This window comes from Triticum dicoccoides, chromosome 1A (assembly GCF_002162155.2).
Source record: "Triticum dicoccoides isolate Atlit2015 ecotype Zavitan chromosome 1A, WEW_v2.0, whole genome shotgun sequence".
Taxonomy (NCBI): domain Eukaryota; kingdom Viridiplantae; phylum Streptophyta; class Magnoliopsida; order Poales; family Poaceae; genus Triticum; species Triticum dicoccoides.
The window spans coordinates 323,265,010-323,272,947 of record NC_041380.1 but is presented as its reverse complement, the minus strand read 5'-3'; the positions used below and the strand labels follow the sequence as shown (position 1 = coordinate 323,272,947).

Below are 7,938 nucleotides of genomic sequence, written 5' to 3'. Positions count from 1 at the left end.
TGAGGGGCAGGCGTTCTGACACCAGCGGCGCCGGGCGGAGCAGTAGTAGAACCGGACCCAGCCCCAGGAGGAATCGGGTCGGAGGCGGCACCTCGGGTCACCAGTGACAACCTACCCCTCGTCGGGACGGGAGGTTGCTCCCTCTCCCCTTGGTGGGCGACGGCATCTGCATCATCAGGAAGGGCGCGGAGAATCTCGGCCTTGCTCAGGGGGGAAGTCTCCCCCACCTCTTCCAGGGTCTTCTCGAGTCCTTCTCCCCTTCTCCCTCTCCGTGGGATTCACCAGAAGACACCTCCACCGGGTTCTGCGCCATGGGGGCTTCCGGAAGCGCCGGTGGTACCATCCCACGCGCATCAAAACTCGGCTTGGAGGCGATGAATTCCTCGCAGTCCCTGCGCTTGAACAGGGGAAGGAAGGCACTAGCCGGGTACTCCTGGTTGTCCCCAACTATGAGGCGCTAGACGGCGTCCAATTCGTCACCAGGCAAGTCCCCCGGCCTCAGGCGGGACTTGGTTTCCTTTTCGTCAAGCTCCCAGAGGGGGCACGCGCACCTGGAGCGGGGCAACCCGCAACATCAAGAACTCCCTCAGGAGCATCACCCCCGTCACCTTGGCCGTCCTCGTGTTGCCTGGCCTCGGGTCGGTCATCATCTGCCCCAACACCAGCGATGCCCCGCTCGTCGACAAGCTCCGCCTTGGGCCACCCCCCGTTGGGAGGAGGCGCCGCTGCGGGCAATTCCAGACGCGGGTCGGCGCGCTGAGCATCCATCATGACCCATTTGGATCGGATGTTGTCGGCCCTCTTCCCGGTGCTCGAGATCGAGTTGGCCTTGCCGCAGGCAACGAAATTAGAGCATCCGATGATATGCTCGCCAGTGACACGGAGGAAGAAGAAATGGCGCAAGAGCGCCACGGACGGCATGACGCCCAGGTATGCCTCGCGGTAGTAGGCAAAGATGGATAGGAGGAGGACATAGTTGGGATGGAGATGCAACGCCTGCAGCCCATAGTGGTCGAGGACTTCATAAAAGAAATCAGAGAAGGGAGGAACCAACCCGACGACGACGCTGCTCAAGAAGAAGGGGAGGAAGGTTCTTCCCACAGGCTCCGGCTCGCTGGAGGCAAGCCAGAGCTCCGTCTTCCCCCACTCGTTGCCTTCGCCCGCTGTCAGCAGGCGCACGGAGGCGAGGCTCTTCTCCATGACAGTGGGCGCCTCGAGGGCCGGCTCATACCAAGCCGATGTCGAGGAGGCCCTGACCTTGCGCAGCGCCATGGGCGGCAGAAGCAGAGCAAGGGTGGAGCAGATCTGGAGATAGCAGTGGTGAAGGGCGAGAAAGGGGATCTGGAGCGAGGCAAGGAAGGAGCAATGGAGGAGAGAACTTCCCGCGCCAGCCTTTTGTCAGGTCAAGAAGTTGCCGAGGAAGCATGGGGAAGGGAGATGCCCACATCCAATCAACCGCCACGCGTCGACCGAGGCGCAGGCTTTTGGGGCCCGCGGCGCTCCGAACTTGACCCTTGGCTTCGCCGCGAAGCCAAGCCTGAGTGCACCTTGGGCCCGGTGGCTACTGTCGGTGTTCTGGGAACGGGGGTCCCCAGACTTGCCTGCCTGCGGCCCATGGCGTGGCTTAGCAGCAGGCCGTACGACCCATCTTCATCAGCAAGGCATCCAAGACGCTCGCGAGGGGCCAAGCCTTGCGAGGCGGACGCCACAAGACCTCCTCTGGAGTGGCCTAGCTAGGCAGGCTCACGAGGAGCGGAGATATCAAGGCAGGGCAAACCTCACGAGGCTCTCGTGACATGAGCCATGATGAATGGTGCCAGGCGGGTGCCAGGCGGGCGCCGGTGTGTACAGCATCCTCATTTCCACTTTGGTGCTAAGGAGGCAAGCGCAGACGAAGAGTACCGAAGCATCAAGCAAAGGTTGCCATATTGGTGCAACGAGACCAAGACCAGGAGGACGACAAGGCGGAGGTCACCATGGAGCCCAAGACGACGTCACCACAGAGCTTTTCACAGGCGAAGACCGCTTTTGTCAGGATAGCTTGTACTAGTTGTACCCCTTCAAATTCGCCCGCCGTTGTTGGCTCCCTTCCCGCTAGACATTTGGGAAAAGGACCAGCGCCTATATAAGTAGAGCTAGCCACCACAGTAGGGTCATCTGATCTTAGCGTGATCCAATCCGATCGAGAGCCTAGCCACAAGAACACCTTAACCTCAGGAGGATGTTCATCCCTTGTACTGTTCATCATCAGCCCGAGAGGCAATCCACCACCACCACAGTGGAGTAGGGTATTACACCACAACGGTGGCCCGAACCAGTATAAACCATGTATTTCTTTCTGTGTTGTGAGTTCGTCGAGTTCGTCCGCAAGATCCTAGCGAGCTAGAGCGTAGATCGGTAGGAGGGAAAGACTTCGCGCGCACCCTAGTGTTCAAACCTTAAGGGTTTGATGGAACCCCACATCCGACACCTTTTCCCAATTTTAAGTCTTGACAGATTTTAGCAACTTCGAACAAGTGAAGCAATCAACCTACGCATGCAAGTCTAAGAGTATAGAAGCGGAATGTAAAACATTTGCATATGAAGGTAAAGGAGGAGTTTGGAGGGAGCAAACGCAATGTAGACACGGAGATTTTTGGCGTGGTTCCAATAGGTGGTGCTATCATACATCCACGTTTATGGAGACTTCAACCCACGAAGGGTAACGGCTGCGCGAGTCCACGAAGGGCACCATGAAGGGTCCACGAAGAAGCAACCTTGTCTATCCCACCATGGCCATCGCCCACGAAGGACTTGCCTCACTAGGGTAGATCTTCACGAAGTAGGCGATCTCCTTGCCCATACAAACTCCTTGGTTCAACCCCACAATCTTGTCGGAGGCCCCCAAGTGACACCTAACCAATCTAGGAGACACCACTCTCCAAAAGGTAATAGATGGTGTGTTGATTATGAACTCCTTGCTCTTGTGCTTAAAATGATAGTCTCCCCAACACTCAACTCTCACTCGCGGATTTGGATTTGGTGGAAATATGATTTGAGTGGAAAGCAACTTGGGGAAGACTAGAGATCAAGATTCTTGTGGTTGGAATGGAATATCTTGGTCTGAACACATGAGTAGGTGGTTCTCTCTTAGAAAATGTATGCTGGAAGTGTAGGCACGTTTTGATGGCTCTCTCCACGAATGAAGAGTGGGTGGAGGGGTATATATAGCCTCCACACAAAATCTAACTGTTACACACAGTTTACCAAACTCGGTGGGACCGAATCATGAAACTCGGTCGGACCGATTTAGTTCAAAATGTGAACGTTAGAATTTTTGGTGGGACCGACATGTCAACTCGGTGGGACCAATTTCATTAGGGTTAGGGCATAACATAATCTCGGTGAGACCGATCACACAAACTCGATAGGACCGATTTCTGTAATAGGCAAACAAAGAGTTGGTCAGGCAAACTCGGTGGGACCTAATCGCTCATTTCGGTAAGACCGTAACATTACGAAAGGGAAACAGAGAGTTTGCATTGCGAACTTGGTGGGACCGGTCGCTCATCTTGGTTAGACCGAAACGTTACGAAGGGAAACAGAGAGTTTGCAATCCCATCTCGGTGAGACCGAGATCCATATCGGTGAGACCGAAGTGACTAGGGTTTCTGGTAGTGGCTATGTCAAATGAACTCGGTGGCGCCAGATAGATAGAATCAATGGGGCCGAGTTTGAATTTTGGTTTGGGACATATGTGGATATGAGAAAGTGGTTGAGGGCTTTTAGAGCATATCACTAAGAGCAAGCAAGCCATTAAGCAACACCTCATCCCCTTTTAATTCTATTGGCTTTTCCTATGGACTCAATGTGATCTTGGATCACTAAAATGAAAATGTAGAGTCTTGAGCTTGAGCCAATATGTATCCTTAGCATTTTGAGGGGTCCACATCCCTAATCCATGCCATGCCAATCATTGAACTTTATGAAATGATCATCTTGAAAGAACATTAGTTCAATGAGCTATATGTTGTTAGGAATTACCAAAACCAACCAAGGATAGTTGCACTTTCAATATCACACAATTCTACGATAATGTTTAGATGGGACGCGGCATCCTCATTAGGATTACCGGAAAATTGATTTTTCATAACAAGATTCAACAAAGCAACATTAATATCAAAAGAGTCCGCACTAGAGGTGGGAGGAGCAATAGGAGTAGTAATAAAATCATTATTACTAGTATTGAAAAAATCACACAATTTGGTATTTTCTTGAGACATTGTGACGCAAACAAGATCACAAGCAAACAAAAGATCAAACAAGAAAACGGCAAACGAAAAATATTTTTGTATTCTTGTAGAAACTTTTTAGAAGTGGTGGAGATGAAAATGAGAGGAAATGGCAAATAAATTAATTGCAAGGAGATGAGAGTTTATGTGTAGATACTTGATAGATGTTGATGATGTCTCCCCGGCAACGGCACCAGAAATTCTTCCCGGTTTCTTGCAATCTGCATTGGTATTTCCCTGAAGAGGAGCGGATGATGCAGCACAACAAAGTTAAGTATTTCCCTAAGTTATGAAACCAAGGTTATCAATCTATTAGGAGAACCAAGCAACACTATGTAAACATCACATGCACACAAACAACAAATACTTCCAACCCAACGCGTAAGAGGGGTCGTCAATCCCTCAACGGTATTGAGATAGATCAAATTGTATAGGTTTTGATAAATAGATCTAACAAAAATACAAAATAAAATAAATAAAGAAAAATTGCAGCAAGGTATTTTGTATTTAATATATGATAGGAAATAGACCCCGGGGCCATAGTTTTCACTAGAGGCTTCTCTCAAGAAAATAGCATACGGTGGGTAAACAAATTACTATTGGGCAATTGATAGAAAAGCAAATAATTATGACGATATCCAAGGCAATGAGGATGTATACAAGCATCACTTCCAAGATTAGTAGACCGACTCTTGCCTGCATCTACTACTATTACTCCACACATAGACCGCTATCCAGCATGCATCTAGTGTATTAAGTTTATGGAAAAATGGAGTAATGTAATAAGAACGATGACATGATCTAGACAAGATAAACTCACGTATGAATAAACTCCATCTTGTTACCCTAAATAGCAATGATACACGTGTGTCATGTCTCTTTCTGTCACTGAGATTGAGCACCGCATCGAACCCATCACAAAGCACCTCTTCCCATGGCAAGATAAATCAATCTAGTTGGCCAAACCATACCAGTAAATTGGAGAAGAAATATGAGGCTATAACACTCATGCATGAAAGAGTTCACCAAAGACTCAAATAATATTCATGGATTGAACTGATCATAAACTCACAATTCATCGTATCCCAACAAACACACCGCAAAAAAGAGTTACATCAAATAGATCTCCAAGAATATCGAGGAGAACATTGTATTAAATATCAAAAAGAGGGAAGAAGCCATCTAGCTACTAACTATGGACCCATAGGTCTGTGGTAAACTACTCACACATCATCAGAGGGGCAACAAGGATGATGAAAAACCCCTCCGTGATCGTTGCCCCCTCCAGCAGAATGCCAGAAAAGGCCTCTAGATTGGATCTGGTGGTTTTGGAACTTGCGGTGGTGAAATAAGTATTTCGTTGACTGCACTAGGGTTTTTGGGATTTTAGAGTATTTAGAGAGGCGGAGGTAGGTCAAGGGGGTGCCCATGGGCCCCGCTACCCACCATGGCACGCCTGAGGCCCCTGGTGTCACTACTAGGGAAAAGCCTAGCAGCAGCGCGGGTTTTAGGCCTATCAGCAGCGTGGGCACCCGCGCTACCAATAAGGCGCTACAACTAACTAGATAGCAGTAGCGCGGATGCCACCCACGCTAGTAGTACGTCTGTTAGTAGTAGCGCAGGTGGCAGCGCGCTACTACTATCTCAACCAGCGCTACTACTATCCTAGGTAGTAGTAGCATGCACTTCTCCTCCCACACTACTAGTAGCTAATTAGGAATTAAAAAATAAAATTTAGATGCATTATTCCTGGATAGAAAATAGACATGCCCAGTGCAAAATAAACTCATGTCAAGGAACAACATCTCAACTGAAAGAAATCACAACATCCCATTTAACATCAGACTCGTGTCAAGGAACAACATCTCAACTGAAAGAAATCACGACATCCCATTTAACATCAGACGAACACAACCATCATCTAAAGGTGGGTACCTTCCCTAGCATTCCACCACCAACTTAAACAGACCACTTCTCTAGATGTATCTACTAAGGCTTGGAGTTCAGACACCGGTGGACCTCCCCAAGGACGGTGGCGTCGAGGACCTCCACCTTGGCGACCTCCAACATCGCGATCACCTGGATGATCATCTGTGTGCAGTAGTCACTGGGCTTCACGGTGAAGTCCACCTCCAAGTGGTTGAAGAGCACGACACCCACCGGGCCACGAAAATCCTCCTCGATCACCCCTGCACCCATGTCAGGAAAGTGAAAACTTGTTGGTTCACGTGCTGTGTCCAAATCTAGTATTGTATTTTCTTTCGTTTTCTGCGCATGCACATGAATCAATAGTAACAGCCGAAGGATGGTCCTTACTTGTTGCTCGACACGTGAAGAAGGCCGGGTACCCTCCTTATTGCACGAACGAATCCAAGGAAGACACTGTTGGTGGCTCCGAACACGGCTTCCGCTTATCTGTAGACAAGGAATAGTTTCAGCTAACAAGGAAAATGAGAACAAAGAGCAATCAGTAATTCTGAAAGAAGAAATAACTTCTGTTGTAACCCGTGCATTGTATTCTATCCCAAGCTAAACTACCTAGTATCTGTCGTAGTCATGGTGAACTCGCTTTTATTTTCAGAAAATCTTGTATCTGTCATGTTCCTCCGCAGGTTTACGCCGGGCTCATTTGGCTCCAGCAACGTGGCATTCTCATCGGCCAGCCTCATGACAACCAAAGACATCACCGGCCTGTTCTACAACATGGGCCTTTTTTTTGTAAGGAACCTCTACCAGAACCAGACTCGGATGGTGTTTTTTCCTTTTAGTATGAACTGGTGGTGGTGGTGTTGAGAATGCAACATGTGAGGGGACACCGACAAAATGGAGATTCTCCTGTTGCTGTTGTCTAGGAGGGGGGGCATGAGATGGATAGTGCATTGGCTGGAATGTTGGCGTTCGTGGACTGCTTGATAAACTAAGAAAACCATCAGGTGGATGGGTATACATTCGCCTGAAACAAATAAGAGGAAGTAACACAACAGTTACTTAACAGCAAAGTAAAGAAATTAACGCTTGCTGTTAGAATCTGCTCCTCCATCTTCCTTCCCTTCAGCAGGATAGCCTCAATCGCACATGATATACTCATATATGCCACTGGAACAAAGATGCAAAGAATATGATTAAGTGCTAAAAACAGGTTGACCAAGTAAGGAAAATCACAAATCAATATTAACCTATACTGCATGTAAATATATAGTTCACAAATCAACGTCTTGCTGTTTGCACATTATGTCAACGCACCAATCGCCTATGAAAAAACTTCACTGGGACAAAGATGCAAACAGTATGGTGAAGTGCTAAAAGCATGGTTGACCAAGTAATGGTCATGAATTGAAATAGGTAGTTAGGTGCAGAATTAGGCAAAAAAGAAATCCGATATCCTTGTAACGATGTGTTCTAAAAATTCAGAGGGAAAGCCATAATGGAAACATGCAGACCATCATTTAATATGTCTGTCATGCATAATTTACAATCAAAAGCATGGTCTTCTCTTTACACATTGAGCACAGCAGTTCCAAGGTTCTGAGAGGAGTAAGAGGTGAGTGACCATGGTCGGTTTCGATGAATTCGTCAGTGTTTGACTTGACTAACTAAACCGAACTGAATTCAGTTTGATTATGCAAAAGGATTGCTACCGTTTTACATATACGTGCAGATGTCCTTC

The 7,938-nt window shown here is 48.1% G+C and overlaps 1 long non-coding RNA gene across 1 annotated transcript; it reads right to left on the bottom strand.

The window, feature by feature from the left end:
* Positions 1–6,337: 6,337 nt before the first annotated feature.
* On the bottom strand, positions 6,338–6,898 carry LOC119286220. Its single transcript, XR_005140330.1, has 3 exons — positions 6,810–6,898; positions 6,588–6,686; positions 6,338–6,460 (listed from the first exon to the last, which is right to left on the bottom strand). It is a non-coding gene; the product is annotated as an uncharacterized LOC119286220 (long non-coding RNA).
* Between the last annotated feature and the right edge of the window lie 1,040 nt (positions 6,899–7,938).